The 17,689-nt window shown below is 42.3% G+C and overlaps 1 protein-coding gene across 8 annotated transcripts in view; it reads right to left on the bottom strand.

Moving 5' to 3' along the window:
- LINGO2 (leucine rich repeat and Ig domain containing 2) overlaps window positions 1-17,689 on the bottom strand; it is a 937,252-nt gene that overhangs the window by 786,935 nt on the left and 132,628 nt on the right. The window lies entirely within an intron of this gene.

Consider the following 17,689-nt stretch of genomic DNA (forward strand, 5'->3'; position numbering starts at 1 on the left):
CTAAAAGGGAAAAATCATAGTGAGCACTTTGTTCTTTTAACTAACTAGGGTAACTCAACAGAATTTTAGTCTTCTGGTACAAAATTATTTCTATCATCTTAAATTTGTATTAATGGACAGCTTGTATTTTTAAGTTGGATTCTTCCCCAGCCTAGCTACCAGTGAATCAACATCTTCCAGCTGCATAGAATATTAATTCAACAAGATTTTTTGTGTGTGAATCTATCTTGCATTTTAATTCAATTAGTCTGGAGAATCCTTAATTAATTTTGATGCAAAATCAACTTATGCTGATGCTAGCACAATTATGTTAATGAGATCTTGTTTTTCAAAGCAAGTCCACTGAAAGTTAGTACCATCTTTCTTACTTCTACATTTTTTATGTCACTTGAGAAGTTTGAATACTTTATGGTTATGATGAATACTTTCTTTGTTGTTGCTTGTATGAAATGGCACTATTTTAGCACAGGTTGTTACCAGTGTTCCCTCTAAAAGGAATTTCTAGATGTTGTTGACTTCAACTCCCAGAATCACCAGATGTAATGCCTTTTGCTTAAGAATTATTGGAATTTTAGTCAACAACATCTGGGAATCCCTGTTAGAGAGGACACTGGTTGTTACTGAGAATGTCCTACAGCTTGTTGTACAATTTCTCCTAATTCTATTCAATTGATTCTAATCTTGGCACCATCATGAAGGTACAGCAAAACCTACCCAAAGTGTATGCACTGTAAAACAAACAAACAAACAAACAAACAAACAAACAAACGCAACCTCTGGTAAAAATGTTCTCCGCATTGTATAATCCACAAATACTCGATGGTTCCACAAGTACTCGATGGATCCACAAATACTCCATAGAATAGTTCTATGGAGGCTACTGTAAAGTGCATTTAAAATCTTCATAAATACAATAAAGCAACCTTGCACAAATAAAATTGTTGAGCATACAGTTATCATAAAAGAGCCCATTAATACTTTCATTGATAGGGTGCACACCATAGATATCACAAAAGCCACAACTATTATTCTTTAGGATGTTTCCCCTAATGTTTAATTTTATGACCACTCCAACATTTATAATAATGTATTCTTTTTCTGTCCTCAGTGGATAGACTGATCAGTTGTCACCCTGATAGTTGCACAGCTCTGGATGCTACTCAGAGTTACTTTAGAGACAATACCACTTTTGTTGCACACGCGCGCACACGCACACACACAGAGATGGTCCCGTGCAGAACAATGAACACTTACTTCTGATGTGAGGGATGCGTTTTTGTATTTACCCCCAAATAAAAGGACTTAAATGACTTTTGTAACACACTGAGGCTCTCCTCATGATCAATGAGAAGAGGCTGGATGGGGTTTGTGGGGAGAGCAGGCTAAGCCCGCTCTCCCCACAGACGATCAGTCAGCCATCCCTGGGTGGCCGCAATGGCCGCCCACACAACTGCCGACTCCATCATGGAGCTGGCGGGGGCTTGAGAGTTTGGGGGGCATGCGGCCCCCGGTAGTTCCAGCATGCCCTGCGCAAGCTGGAGAGACCCCTGAGAGGGGAGGCTGCTTTTTAGGCTCCCAGTCGGGGGTGTCCTTGTGAGTTGCTGTGGTATGGAGTTGCACCACAGCAGCACACGATCCAGTAACCCCAGTTAGCAGAGCGCTCGCTCCGCTAACCTGGGCTAAGGGGAGGGGTGGTTTGGGTGGTTTGCTGCCGGGAGCCACTCAGCTCCCGTGGCAGCACACGACTGCCAAAAAGTGGGCTAGGCTACCTTAGCCCACTTTTTGGTGGTCGTGAGAATTGCCTCATTGACTTTAATCTACTTCACTGCTAATGCAGAGCCTATAAGCAGAGGGTCTCCCAAAGAGCATAACAAAACCTTGTTTCTTCCCCCCACCCCAGGGGCATAACAAGGCTGGAGTGGGCCCAGAGACAAAATTTTAAATTGGGCCCCTCGCTGATACACACACACTTCACAATATATAGTCATGTGACTTGCCTCTGGGGGGGCCCTCAAGGCGTGGGGGCCCCCAGGCAGCCACTTCCCCTTGCCTAATAGTAGTTATGCCCCTGCCCTGCTCCATGGACACTTAGTATCCTAGGGAATGGACGTTCAAGCTCTTTGACTGGTGGGTGAGGGCTGTCACAGCACCTGCACCTTCCCCAAATTGCCTGGCATCTGCAATGCAGAACATTGTTCTCATGTGGATATGCATTCAGCACATTATCTTTCCACAATAGTTTTGTCTCAAGTCTTTAAAATCTACATGCATAAGCAAATGCAATTGCTCATTTCATTTGGCCTAACAAGGCAACTGGCCCTGCAGACCAGTGTTCTACCGATAGCACAAGTATTTACTATAGAAAAGTAAGAAGTCCAATCGCCTATGAGAACAGAAGACTTAACACAAGGTTCTAGCTGATTTGACTGTGCTGGGAAGAACTGCTTATTAAAATAAGAAAAGCCTGCAGGGCTTTGATAACATTTAGACTCTTTGTAGCAAATTACAACATACATCATATTTTGGACATTGCTGCCTTTTCTTCCTTCCCATTCCTTCCAGTTTCTACAAAGTTTACAGACATTTATGATGTTTTACTACTAAAGCTCTACAAATCATGAATATATATATATTTTTAAAAATTGGGTATTGAGCAACAAAATAAGCTGAGCTGCAATATCAACATCCTTATATGGTAGAATATACTGTGAATGTATCTTAGCCACTGGACCCATTCTACTGATGGTACAGATTTCCAAGATCTTAAATTTTGTATAATGCTTTTCCCCAGACAGCCCATCTCAAGGGCTATGGGAAGCACAATGCCAATAAAATAAAAAATTTAAATTACAAAATGAACTAAAATTACCCTATTTCAATTTAATTCCAGCTACTAAAAGCCCCTACAGATTGTCACAACATTATTGGGTAACTGTCAGCCTCAAACTTTGTCTAGCCTGCAACAAAAGGGGTCCCATAAATCAGTGAATTGGATTCATGATTCAGGTGCCAGGGCCTCATGTTATAACAAATGTAGATGCATGTGTGTGTAATAATGGAATTTGTCACTATTAATTACGTATTATGGGTGGAGAGGTAAAACAGGATTCTATCATGTTATTTCACCCGACTCCTTGACCTTCTGTGGCTTCTCAAAGCTTTCTCTTTGCACTACTTGTGCTAGAGCAAACATTTTGATGTTCAGAATTGTCTGTGTCAGTTTTTTAAATTGAATCCAGTTTGTTATAAAGAGTAGAAGTTGAAAAACAGACATGAAACCTCAAGATCACAGTTGGGTCCCCTACCTCCATCCCTACTCCTATAATGAAGGCCTGCTCAACTTAGGCCCCTTAGCTGTTTTTGGACTACAACTCCCATAATCCCCAGCCACAGTGGCCAATAGCCAGGGATCATGGGAGTGGTAGGCCACCATCTTCAGAAGGACCAAAGTTGAGCAGCTCTGCTATAATGGGATTTTCTGCTTCCAAATAGGGCAGCACCGACTGACTCTATTTCTTTGGGAAAGGTCTTTTAAGATTGTCTGTTTTCCATAAGAGTCTCCTTAAATGGGCTTGTCAAGCAAATATGTTTTGAATTTCTAGCAATTCAGAAAATAGATGGTATTGTAACATCAAATCTGCACTAGCTCACTTCAGTCAAAATGTTTGTGAGGAGAAAAGGGGATGGGTGGGGGGGTGGAGTGGACAGGAAAGGGAACGGGCAGTGAACAGCCTGTACCCTTGTCTTCTTTCACCCTGGAAACAGCTATGAAGGACCTCTGCGAAAGCTGACTGGTAAAATCTTTTTCCCCTCCTAGAGAAGGAGAAATGTCTTGAAAATAAAGGGTAACCATTACAGTTGAATAATGTAACTCAAGACTCTGAGGTAACTAGGAAAACAAGCCCAATCACATAGCCCAATCACATCTGCCACAAGATGTGGTGTCAGCCAACAACCTGGATGGCTTTAAGAGGAATTTGCATAACTTCATGGAGAAGTCTATCAATGGCTACTAGTCAGAGGGCTATGGGCCACCTCCAGCCTCAAAGGCAGGATGCCTCTGAGTACCAGTTGCAAGGGAGTAACAGCAAGAGGGAGGGCATGCCCTCAACTCCTGCCTGTAGGCTTCCAGCAGCATCTGCTGGGCCACTGTGTGAAACAGGATGCTGGACTAGATGGGCCTGATCCAGCAGGGCTGTTCTTATGTTCTATGTTCTTATGCCTTGATCTCTTAGTTCTGTCTGCGGTATGGTGTCCATCCCTATGATAAACACACCCATCATCTCTCTGGTTCTCTTTTATTAACTGTGTAGGTTGTAGTTGTTGCCTGCAGAGGTAACAGCATGCACCATATGCTCAGAAGCACATGTTGCCAAATTCTTCTTAAACACTGCTGTAACACTAATCCCCAGCCTTTGCTGTTACTCCCAGCCTGCATTCAAGCATAGAGAACCTGCCAAATTGTTTTTCCATGGTTAGGATTTTGTAGGCCAGTACAATATCTCAGAATGGACATCAGATCTCATGCTCTCATGGCACAAATATCATGGGCATTGAATTTCTTCACATTTTGGAGTTCAGCGGTAGCTGCCACACTCACAACTATCTCTGAAAACTAAAGTTTGTTTCTTTAATTCAATATACAAGGTAATGTGGCAGGGTACCAAAAACAGACACAATGAACCAGATAAATTACACTGACTGCTTTGCAACCTGAGCCGAAGTATGATTAAAAAATAAACTCATATTTAAAATGGATTCAGCAGCCTTATAAAACATGGCCTCTGGGCCTTCTTCTGGAAATTTTTCAAAATGCTGCTCTTCAGGACAGATGACTTGGTTAACCTTTTAAACTTTGCTCCTTGAAGTAGCTTAAGAGATGGATGGGATTCCCAAGAAGCACTGGAAAAATAATGTCATTCAGAAGTTATCCTAAAGGAGAATGGTGCTCCACATTCCATGGACCAAACACATTCTAGCCTTGGTACACAACAGCAACCTTCAGGGACAAAATCCTCTCTAAAAATGGCATTAAAAATATGTGCATTTGTTTGATATTAATGGAACATGGCAAGTCAAAAGCCACTTTCAAGAGGACTGGTGGTGGCATACTTAGTAAATACTTACTTGAGGATATGCAGTTCCCTAAAGATCTGCGGGAAAGAATTCTATCTCCCTTCCTTGCTCCAGCAGGGGAGGGATTGTACGGCAGCACACGTTTTGCATGCAGAGGTTATCAGGTTTAATCTTCAGCATCTCCAGGTAGGGTAGGGAAAGACCCCCATCTGAAACCTAACCTTAGAGAGCTCTTTCCAATGTTGACAATACTCAGCTAGATGGACCAAATGTTTGACTCACTAGACAATAATTAATTTTCTCCTCCCGCCCAACACTCATTTCCACAATATTTTTTTAGAATTTAAAAATGCAGTACCTACTGGCAAAGTTTTCATAATTGATTCCCAGGTAAGGCAAATGTATTACACACAGAAAAGGTACAGATGGAAGGCACATTCCAGTACTGGTCAGAAGTTCAGTATGCATCACAAACATTACACACAGTATGAAAACAAGTGCTAGACCTATTAAATGGATGCAGCTGAAGAGTTTGGTTCCATAAAAGCACACCCTTTCTCAAAACTTCGAAATAAACCAAAATAAAAGGTCTCCTCCTTTTATCTGCATAACACACATTTCCAGCTGCCACTATAAAACCCCCTCTCCGATTTGAGGCTGCTTCAAGGGTGTGAAGCGGGGAATCCCTGCAGCCAATGTTCTGTCCCATCATATGTGCCTTGGCTTGCTCTGGGGCAGAGAGCAAAGAGCACTGGATTTGCAGAGGCAGGAATGGATACAATAGAGCGGATACAAACTGCATTCTAGTATATATTCTAGCAGGTATGAACTGCAATGTAGAGTTTATAGAAGAATGCTAAACGTTAAGCACGTTTTAATCAGGCATTCTAAAGAGTGTTTCTGTGTTCAGACAGAAAAGCAAGCATTCTGGCACTCCCCACAAATCTAGTGAACTCGCTCAAGAAGAGATACAGTGTGGCAAATCGCTTGAAGGCACATTTGCCCAAAAGGAGGGAAGTCACTGGATAGCCATCCTAGTTTTTATGGCTTTACTTTAACCCTTGTTCAAAAGGAGGGGAGCAAGACAGAAAGGTCTTCAAGGTCAATGGGCCCACTCTCCTATTTTGGATCATCATATTTTGACAGACATAACCCAACTTCCAGTCCACTTTACCATAAATAAACACACTATTTTGCAGCAAAATCAGAATGATGCACATTTATTTATACAACCCTCTTTTTTGTCACACTGATAATAAACAAAAGATTTTTATTAGGCTATGCCTTTCAGATAATATGCAAACAGAAAGCCTCTCGTGGTGCATGCAAAATCTAGTCCTCTCTACAGAATTCAACATGCTTCTGTCAATTTAATCCTGAAGAAAAGAGTGTAGGTTGTGTAGGTTATGAGCTGCAGTAAAATGTATGTGTGAGCTCTCTCTCTCTCTCTCTCTCTCTCTCTCTCTCTCTCTCTCTCTCTCTCTCTCTCTCTCTCTCTATATATATATATATATATATATATATGCTTTGTCCAAAGACAACTGAACTACCAAGCACATGGAGGAAAGGCATTTCCAAATTAGCAGCAAGAGATCACAGATCAATTTGCATTGCATAACTGGACAACTATCTGTGGGGACAACTATCACCCCACAGATTTACAAAATATAAGTAAGAATAATAATCAGCCACCCTGGTAGATTAAAACATTTACCTGACTGCAAGGCACAAAAGCTCTTAAATAACCAACTCCCATGTTAGAACTAGGGTAATTAAGTAGCTGAGCTAGTTAGAAGTTAGGTTGCTGACATTATGAGTTCAGAACTTACTTATTCTCAAGGCCATCTTGACCACTGGACAACTAATATTAGCTCCAGGGAATGGTACTGAAAGCAGCACTCAATAGCCACCCACCCACCACGATATCCAAATCATGGGGCTGCCCAGGAAATTGTACTTTTCTTCCCTTTCTACCTTTCTATGCCCCAACACACCAGAGGAAAGAAGAAAACCTAAGCTATTGTGAGAAAGAACCACTCATTGACTCCCACCTGACCACAACTGAGGCTCCAGATTTATAAACTACCCTTCAGAAACTACTGAACAGTTGCATATATTCGGACATACACACAGCAGTACGGTATATATTTCCAAGCTTTCAGGAGAAGCCATTCAAAATCAGCTTATCTGCAGATAAGCTGCAAATCTGCAACACAATTCAGATATTTTACTGGCCCATGCTTTAGAGTGTACACTTATTTAATGTAGGTGAGTAGTCAAGCCTAGCTTGCCAGACTGTTACCTCCCTTGAACTGTGATGGGGAACACAATCATTCTGAGAGAAAAAGCAAGCCATTTTTCAGGGAAGCTTTCCAACTAATACCAACATTCTCACTGAGGAACCTCAGGGTTCCTCAGAATACCTTCTGAAAACCATTTAGTCCAGCACAGTCCATTTGTTATTTTATCTGCACTATTAAGTAGAAAGGTTGTTCCCAAATTATTGTTCCCAAATCATGGCTCAGGAAGACAGGAAGTACAGTTAGAAATTCCAGGCAATATCCAGTAGCTAGCTAGGCAATGCCCAATACACATCCAGAAGGATCACTTCCTGATAAAGCAGTTTAGGCATTTGAGATCAAGCACTGCTTTCCACGTTCCATCCTTCTTTGAAACAAGGAATAGAAGGGAGTAGATTCCTTGGAAATGCTCTTCTGGAGGGACTGGTTCTATGGCTTGTATCTGAATCAGAAGAAGGAGAGCTTGAGACATCCGCTGAATCTTGATTGGATTCTTGGGGGCGGGGGTGAGGGTGTGAAAATCATAGGGCTGCACTGTGAATTCCAATCGGAGGCCCCGGGTGACTGTCTCCCATACCCACATGTCTGAAGAGGACTGGCTCCAAGCTGTTGAGAAGAAACAGAACTGGCCTCCGACCAGCAAGGAGTCATTGTTTACGACTCTGTTGAGGTCCTGGTCTTAAGGGTTGATGGTTGGGCTGGAACCTGTTGTTCCCTCGGAATCTCTGTTGTCCCTGTTGGTGCCAATTATTTCTGAAGGAGCCATAGGGTGATCGCTGGTCCCTGGATGAATAGGAGAAAGGTCTATAGGTGGACCTGTAGGGATGAAAATAATTCTGAGCGGCGCAGCCTGGCCTGGGAAACTCCCTGCGGGCTGTGGGCATAGCTTTCTTTTTATCCCTGGTTTCCACCAGGACTTGATCTAAGGATTCCCCAAAATGTTCCACCCCTGTAAAAGGAGAGGATGCCAGATTCAGCTTAGACTTTTGGTCTACTCTCCAATTCTTTAACCAAAACGATCTCCTCATTGCCACCCCGGCAGCCAAGGACTGTGAAGCATGTTGTATGAAGTCTAGACTAGAATCTGTGGTGAAGGCCAAGGCCTTGGCAAGTTTATTAATGCCCTGCCTAAGCTGCTTGTTTTCCAGGGGAACAAGTTGAATCGACTCCTTAGCCCAAGGGCTGCGGCCCTGGAGAAAATGGAATTAGCCACTACCACTGTGATGACAGTGGCTGCGCCGTCATGGACCTAACAGAGCAGGAAGTCATTCTTCTTATCTTACAGTATTTTCAGATGTTCATTACCCTTCTTGTTCATTAACGTGCCCAAGACCAACTGTGCCACTGGGACATCTACAACAGGAGAGACTAGAAGAGACATAACATCATTGGGAAGAGTGTACAACCTTTTAGGGCACGGAGTAGTAGGCTTAGATGCGAAGGGCACCTTCTATTCAGCCAGCATAGCTTCCCTGAATAGAGTGGGGGGAGGGAACTGGAGAGGGAGTGGTGGAGGTAGAAGGGGAAACCGCCTGGTCCAGGTTGGACAGAGGTTGAGCAATGGACTCAGGTGAAATGTCCTTAATGGACCGACATGCTTTAGCAAGAAGCACTTCAAAATCCGCCTGAGTGCATTGTTCAACCTCTGTCCAACCTGGACCTGGGGTTGGTTTCTTGAGAGGTGGGGCCTTGGCACCCTCATCTGAAGAGGAGGCTGGATGCAAAGGGGCGGCAGGCCTCTTCCTTCTGCATGTTCAGAGGGGGGGGGCGGCTGGGGCAAAACTGCCCTTTTTCACTCAGGGGGATAACACCCCTAGTCAGGCTAGATCCTGGTGAGGAAGAGAGGAAAATGGGTCTGGTAGGCTGAGATATAACCCTAGGGAGGGTAGATGTATCGGAAGATAATTCAGACCGTATAAAATCTCTGAGCCAGGATCTGAATTCAGGTGCAGGCTGTTTGAATTGCACATCCAAATGAGGATCAGTGTTACTCATGTTTGGAAGGGTCTGGTGCTCTGGTTCCAAACTAGTCCCGTCAGGAACTGCCTTCAAAAGCAAGCGTTCACTAAGGCGTGCCATGGGTAGTTTCATTTTCCGTTTGTGGTGTCTTTGCCTCTCCATGTTTGCTGTGTGCTTTTTTGTAGCCTTGGAGCTTTCAGCCTTATGCTTTTTATATATATATATTTTTGGAGGATTTACGAGGCAAAGCCTCCATCCCAGTAGCTGGCAGCGCGGTCCCCTGAGTTTGCTCTGTGGCTGGGAGAATGCTGGGTGTAGCACCAGGCGGGGGGAGAGTGGGGCGTTTGTTGCATCAGGAACCTTTTTTCCAGGCTTTTTCTTGTCTGGCGGCTGGCAGGGCTTCGGAGAGGTGTCCCCCCAAGTAAATTGCTGGCATGAGCAGGATCCATTTGGAGAGGGGGGAGTGAGCCCAACAAACGAAGGACTATAATCAAATAGAATGAGCCCAACAGCTGAATCAATTAACTCAGAAAGCGATTTGGAATTTAGCATAAACAAACAACTCCCTTCCCAGCCCATGCACGCAAGAAAGGAAGAAAGAACAATAGAGGGGATTAGCCCCTGTAGGAAAAAAACAAACAAACTAGCCTTAATTAAAGTAGCAGAAAGGACAGAGCTCTCTTAAGAAGTGTGTTGCCTGAGGCGAGACAGGAACGGAACTGGAGTATTGGGCATCGCCTACCTAGCTACTGGATATTGCCTGCAACTTTTAACTCTACTTCCTGAGGCATGATCTGGGAACATAACCCACTATTAAGGAAAAAATCAGAAAACCGCAGAAAAATTTAAGGCAAGAGGTATTCATTATATAGGTAATGAATGAATATTACTACTAACAAAGTTTCCATAATGTTGAGCAAGCACAAATATATGGATCATATAAAATAAAATATGTTAATAATATTTTGTTCTGATTTTGTATGGTCAATACAAATACAGCTGGAATATGAGTTAACAGTCTTAAAATAAAATTTTGAATACTAAAAAGGAACATTCTTCTAATTTCAAACCTGCTTTTATTCGTGACCCAATTCACAGTGATTAGGTCTTTCACCGACAGCCATTTCCATAAATACCTCTATACTGTCACCAGTGTGTCACCCTTTCTGAATTGCTTAGATATTTTTTTAACTATATCTATATTAAATTAGAATACTTCAAAAATGGAGTATAATTGTTATATTTTACAAACTAAAGAGGCATCAGTGGCTTCAGAATTTTGCTTCATTAAACTGAAAGTTTCATTAAAGAGGGAATTCATATTTGTAAAGCACTAATTACTAATTAGTGCTTCTGGTAAAACTAGCTTTTAAAATGTTCCCATGACATTTTACAGTGCACTGACACTGTTCAGGTGCTAATTAATTGGATGTGCTATCCTAATCTCCACAAAAACAAACATCAAATATAACACACATTTTACTCCATGCCTTTCCATCTCTCTCTCTCTCTCACACACACACACACACATATACACCCACTCACCCTAAGAGGATAAGCTGATGGCTAAAGACATGTAAGAATTTTTGCTGTAGGTTAATAATCCAAAAGGAACTCCTTCAGCCTCAAAAGAATGTTGTGCAGGCTCATATCTCAAAACAGATCCACATTTTCCCCAAGCATAATATTTAAAGAACAATTATTCACAAAGTGGTTTCCTTTCTTCACATTCTTCTTTATATACCAAATATCTTGTTTTAATCAGCATTTTTTCTGAATAGAATTCTTTACAACTGGGTACAATTAATTTTTACAAATACTTATTTGAAATAGGAGGTTTATCACTCATCATAATTCAACAATAATCAATACCCGTGATTTTTGGAAAAAAGAAAAACGTATCCATTTATTAACATTGGAGAGTATCTTCTTTCAGTGAGGTACTCTGACTGCAGCCAGATTATAGCATGCATTATAATAGGTAGGAAGATGTGTCACAGATAAGCTTCCTCAACCCCATATACTTAAAATGAGCTAACAGATCCAATGTAATAGAAGTTTTTTATTCCATATACAATTGCCACCAGATCTTTTCCAGCAATGTTGAATGGGGATGATATTAAATAGAAGAAAATGGCCTGAAACCACACTGCTATAATGAATACAGATCAGTGTTTCCCAAAGTTATGAAAGCTATGGCACACTTTAATCTTAGACACAAAAATGCTTCCTTTTGAAGCTTGAAAGAATAAGAGTTATCCATCTCAGAGGAGTCCAGATCTTCCATTTTGCCACATGAGAGATTGTGCTGGAAGGGGTCTGTGTGACTAGACTAACAACGACCATGGTTGTGTTGATTTAAATAGTTTCAGAACTTCTGTATTATGGGAGTTCTATTAAGCAAGTGACACAAATTTTACTTTATTTTATTTAAAATATTTCTATACCGCCCAAAACTTGCATCTCTGGGAGGTTTATAATTAAAATAATATAAAACATCAAATCAATTAACAATAAAAATCATTAAAAGCATTTAAAACCCAGTATTAAATTTTTTTAAAACTATAAATCAATTGAAAAGCCTGGGTGGATAAATGTGTCTTCAGTGCCTTTTTAAAAATTGCTAGAGATGGGGAGGCTCTCATTTCAACAGGGAGTGCATTCCAAAGTCCAGGGGCAGCAATGGAGAAGGCCCATTCCCGAGTAGCCACCAGATGAGTTGGTGGCAACTGTAGACGAACTTCTCCAAAAGTTCTTAACAGGTGGTGGGGCTCATGGCGAAGGAGACGTTCTGTCAAATACCCATGGCCTAAGCTGTTAAGGGCTTTATAGTTAATAACCAGAACCTTGTATATTGCCCAGAAACGTATCAGCAGCCAGTGTAGTTCTTTCAGCACAGAAGTAATATGGTCTCTCTTAGATGACCCAGAGACCAACCTGGCTGCCGCATTCGGGACCAACTGCAGTTTCCGGACTATGTACAAAGGCAGCCCCACATAGAGCACATTACAGTAATCCAGCCTAAAAGTTACCAGCATATGTACCACCATTTTGAGATTGTTCATCTTAAGAAATGGAAATTGCTATAACAAAAGCCAGGTGCCTTCAGGGGCGTATCTAGGGTAGGGAAGGCAGGGCACGTGCCCCGGGCGCCACTTGAAGGGGGGCCCAATTTTTTAAAATGAAGTTTTTCTTAAAAAATGGCCACTGAAAACAAAATGGCCACTTTGCATGCTCAAATGGCCTCTGCAAGGCCCTAGTATCTGGGAAAAGTCAAATTCTCCATTTATTTTTAAAACTTATGTAATAGTGATGCCACAATGCACAGTAGAGAATTAGACAGGCACTTCTGTTCAGTTTTCCAAGTGCACCTCCACATAGTATTTGGGTATTTCATGACCCCCAGCATACTGAAATTTGTAGTTTTCCAGCATTTTTTGGTCTGGCTACATCCACTGCTAAATAGTTTTTGAAATATTAAAAGATTAACGAGCTTGACTTATATATTTGAGCTGATATTATGGTAAAGTTATCTGAAAGATGGGTGTCATATGTTTGGACAGGGGGCGCAATTTCAGTGTTTGCCCTAGGCGCTATTTTCCCTAGATATGCCTCTGGGTGCCTTTAACTTCATCTAAGTGGACATTCAGCCTGAACAAAGTGGCTGTTGCTTCAGGCTTTGGCTCCAACTGTTAGACATAATTTGCCACCTATTGTTCTAAGAAGTGGCATATGAACAATTAACTTCCAGCCCCATGTCCCAAAAGCACACAGACTTATAACGATGTTTTAACATTAAAACAACTGTCTCCTCATGAAAATTGGAAGTATAGTTGGGTCATGCTCTTTATATAATTTTTATTATCACAGTTATGACTCTGCAAGGATGCTTTCTAACACAGTTCATTAAAATTATTCTTTTTATGGTCACCTGATGGCATACAGTTGGAAGTTAATCCAAAGTGCCATTTACATAAATGAAAAGCATTTAGGAGGGGGTATGCCACATGTAGCTAGTAATCAAAGTTTCAGACAATGGGTTGTACTTTTTAAGGGGCTTTCTTCCATTTGCAATACCAAATTGTCATACTTTAAGACTCAGATGTGAAATGTTCCTGGTCCAGACTACAAGTGATTTGGTACCAATTAGAATTCATTTCAATAAACAATGCTTATATAAGCAGAAGAATTCCAATCCGAGTACACACTGGTAGATCTAGTGGCATTTCGCTAATATTTTTCCTGGAATACTTGAGAAAGAAATTACATAAATTGGTATGAAATAGAGCCTGAAAGCCAGGCTGCATGTTTGTTTGTTTGTTTTTTCAAATTTGTATACTGCCCCAAACCTCCATTTTTGGGTGGTTTATAACAACATAAAACAGATTAAAATAAAAACCTTAACACAATTTAAAACCACCGCCCAGTTAAAAAGCTTGGATGAATAAATGTGGAACATAGGAAGCTACCATATACTAAGTCAAACCACAGGTCCGCCTAGCTCAGTATTGTCTACACAGACTGGCAGCAGCAGAGATGGGGAGGCTCTTATTTCAGCAAGAGGTGTGTTCCAAAGCCTCGGGGCAACAACGGAAAGAGCTCATCCCCGAGTAGCCACCAGATGAGCCGGTGGCAACTGCAGATGGAACTTTCTTGATGATCTCAATGGGCAGTGTGGTTCATAGTGAAGAAGACGTTCTCTTAAAGACTTTTCTAGGGCTTTACAGGTTATAACCAAGATGTTGTATTTTGCCTGGAAACTTATCGGCAACCAATGTAGATCTTTTAAGAGAGGAGTGATATGGTTTACCTGTTCAACTTCTAGGGAAGTGTGACCCCCATCCAGAACTGGCATATCAAAATAGTTTCCCAAGTTCCAACCCTGCACAATAAGTACCTCCATCTTATCTGAATTCAGTCTCAGTTTGTTATCCCTCATCCAGCCCATCACTGCCTCTAGGCAGGCATTTAGGGAGGTTGTGCAATCTCCTGATGATGCTGACATGAAGAAATAGATTTGGGTGTCATCAGCATAACACCCTGCACCAAATCTCCTGATGATCTTTCCCAGCGGTTCCATGTAGATGTTAAAAAGCATTGGACACAGTATGGACCCCTGGGGACACCATATAAAAGTTTAGATTTTGAAACAGTATCCTTCAAAATAGTATTCTGAAATAGTATCCTTCAAAATAGTAGTCCAAAGGGACACCATCTGGAATCTGCCCAAGTGGTAGCAGCAGAACCACTGCAAATTAGTGCCTTCCACCATCAATCCCTTCAGATGCTCCAAAAGGATACTATGGTCAATAGTATAAAAAGCCACCGAGAGATCCAAAAGGACCAGAGACACCGCCTCTGTCAATTCCCAATTGGAGATCATCCATCAGGCTGAACAAAGCAGTCACTCAGCTATAGTCCACCAAAAGCCAGTTTGAAATGGGTCTAAAAATAATCTGTTTCCTCCAAGACTGCATGGAGGTGGGAGACCACCACCCTCTCAATTACCTTGCCCAGCCATGGAAGGTTGGAAACAGGCCTATAGTTGCTTAACTCTGGGGGATCCAAAGCAGGCTTCAGAAGAGGTCAAATTGCCTCCTTAGGGCAAGGAGGCATCCTGCTCTCCCTCAGAGATGCATTTGTAATCTCTACCAGGCCTTCTACAACATCCCCACTGCCTGACAGTATAAACCATGCTTGGAGAGATGGGAAAAGGTGACAGGCCACACCATTCCAAGCAGCTTGTCTACATCCTCAGGAGTCACAAACTGAAACTGATCCAGCCTAACCACAAAAGAGGAGTCGCTGGACACCTCCGCATCAGACACTGCAGTAATTGTGAAGTTGGAGTCTAAATTGGCCTAAATATGAGAGATGTTATTCACAAATAACTCATTAAAAATAAGACCAACATGAGACCAGCAACATAAATTTATTTTAAGACCACTTGGGATAAGCTCACAGTCCCAATGGCTGCTATGAACTCCTGAGCTGCCCTGGACAAATTGGCCCTGAAGTTAATTGAACACTGAACTCCACTACCACCACAAGCCTGCGGGGGGGGGGGTGTTCCAACACCAAGCTTGAGGACCAAGTCTGTCATCTCAGTTAGGGGCTCCACTGGGCAGCAGAGTGATCGGTACACCAATACATGTCCCAGTCTATCCCAGGTCCCCAAACTTAAGTACACACATTTGATATGGTCAAACACTTTGATTGTGATCCTGATAAGGGAGATTGTACCACAGCCAATCCACTTCCCCACCCACATCCCCTCACCTGCTCCTGAACAGAGTCCACTGGAAGGAGAAGCTGGGACCTAGTATTTATCTTATGAAAAGCAGCCTGCCCATTCACAACTGGTTTCCTGCCAGCACCATCCCTATGGACCTAATAAAGTCATACTTTCAGGGATGGACGAGCCACTGGTAAGCTTTACTAGCTAATCTTCCATGCTTATCCCTCCTTCCCAACTACCAAGAAATTTTAGGCAAAGAGATAACAATAAGAATGTTAAGTGTCTCCTCTTATTCTGTAGTACTTGGGTAATACACTGTAGTATGTGTGCAATGCATCTTTAAGACAGGCTCAAAGATCCCCCATTGCCAGTTGCTAAGGTAGCACCTAAGCGAGGAGACAGAACCAGCAAGAAGCATAAGCAAGCAAAGTGAGGGAGGTTTGTTCCCTTCCCCTTGATCATGTCAGTGTCTTGCCTGCCTGAGTCAGAGGGACACAACCAGGAGGAAGAGTAAGCAAGCAAGATGGCAAATCTGCCCCCTCACAGAGCAAAGGAAGTTGCTGGGAACAAGAGGCAGATCCGCCTACCCAGGGAGAAGAGGACAGTTTCCATGATATCCTACATTTTTGGGCTAGCTCCTAAGACAAGCAAAAAGAAGGCTGAGACCTGCTTTAAGGGGCTTGGATTCAGCAGTGCTGTTTCCTGTGGCACCCTGGGCATGGTTTGAAGTTAGTCTGTGTATTTGGGTGAGCTGAGGCTGGAGAATGTTCCCACTTATCCTTGTCTGCAAATTGTATCTTGCTTATGCTACTTCCAATAAATAAAACTATTTCATCTACCATCTCATCTGTGCTGGGGCCATGCCAATCAGGAAGCCTGCGGAGTACTGTATAGGCAGAGCTAGGCTGCTTTTCACATGTTAAGAATAAAATGCAACCCAGCTTAAACAACTTAAATTGTCCTGCTTTGAGGGACAATTCCAGAAGCAGCATCCTCCCCACTCCTTGAGGAATTGGGGCAGCAGTTCATTTATTCTTCTGGAAGAAAAACAAAGACCAAGAGCCTTAGTGTAATCTCTCCTAAAATGGTTGTCCAATCCACAAAAGAAGCAAACACTTTCCTGCTGAAGTTAATGTGGGTGGGAGCTATTGCTATTCGGAAAGGTAAATGTGTGTGGACCCTAGTCAGCCACCATGCAACTTTCTCTACACTCTACAGTGGGTATAGGAAAGAATCACCCCCTTTGATAGACCTTAAATTCTGGTTCCCTTACATCCTGAAATGAAAACACAAAGAAAATTCCCTTCACCAGCTGTACTTATCCAATGCAACCTATAACATCCAACTGAAAAACATCACAATTACAGTCCAGAAAAAGTGTCAGAAATAAAAAACAAGAATTACTGAGATTGAAAAAGGATCACCCCCCCAATGTCAATATTTTGTTGAACCACCTTTTGCTTTAATAACAGCCTTGAGTCTGTTGGGATACTTCTCTATCAACCTTGCACATCTAGACAGAGCAATATTTGCCCACTCCTCCATACAGAACTGTTCAAGTTCGGTCACATTCGGACATCAAGTTCGGACATTTCTTCACACACCCCATGCCTAACTAATCAGGCAGGTATATATGGTATGTTGGAGGAGGGCCATATTACAAGCTTGTAATGAGCCTTGCTCACAAAATGGTCCTTGCAAAGAAAGCGTTATCCAAGTTGGTGTCCGCCCCCCCCCTTTCAGTGAGTTGAAAGTCATTTGAAGATGTTTTTGCCCACATTATCTCAGATGGTGAAAAGAGCTCCCTCAGGAGATCATAGGGGATAGACCAGGATTATCTAAGTAACTTGCCTAGAGAGCAAGAGGCTGCTGTTTCGAATCCCCGCTGGTTTGTTTCCCAGACAATGGGAAACACCAATATTGGGCAGCAGTGATATAGGAAGATGCTGAAAGGCATCATCTCATACTGCACAGGAGATGGCAATGGTAACCCCCTCCTGTATTCTACCAAAGACAACCACGGGGCTTTGTGGTCACCAGGAGTCAACACCGGCTCGACGGCACAACATTACCTTTAGGTAGTCCTTTACATATCCTGGCCTCAAATAATGTAGGG

This window comes from Hemicordylus capensis, chromosome 2 (genome assembly GCF_027244095.1).
Source record: "Hemicordylus capensis ecotype Gifberg chromosome 2, rHemCap1.1.pri, whole genome shotgun sequence".
Taxonomy (NCBI): Eukaryota; Metazoa; Chordata; class Lepidosauria; order Squamata; family Cordylidae; genus Hemicordylus; species Hemicordylus capensis.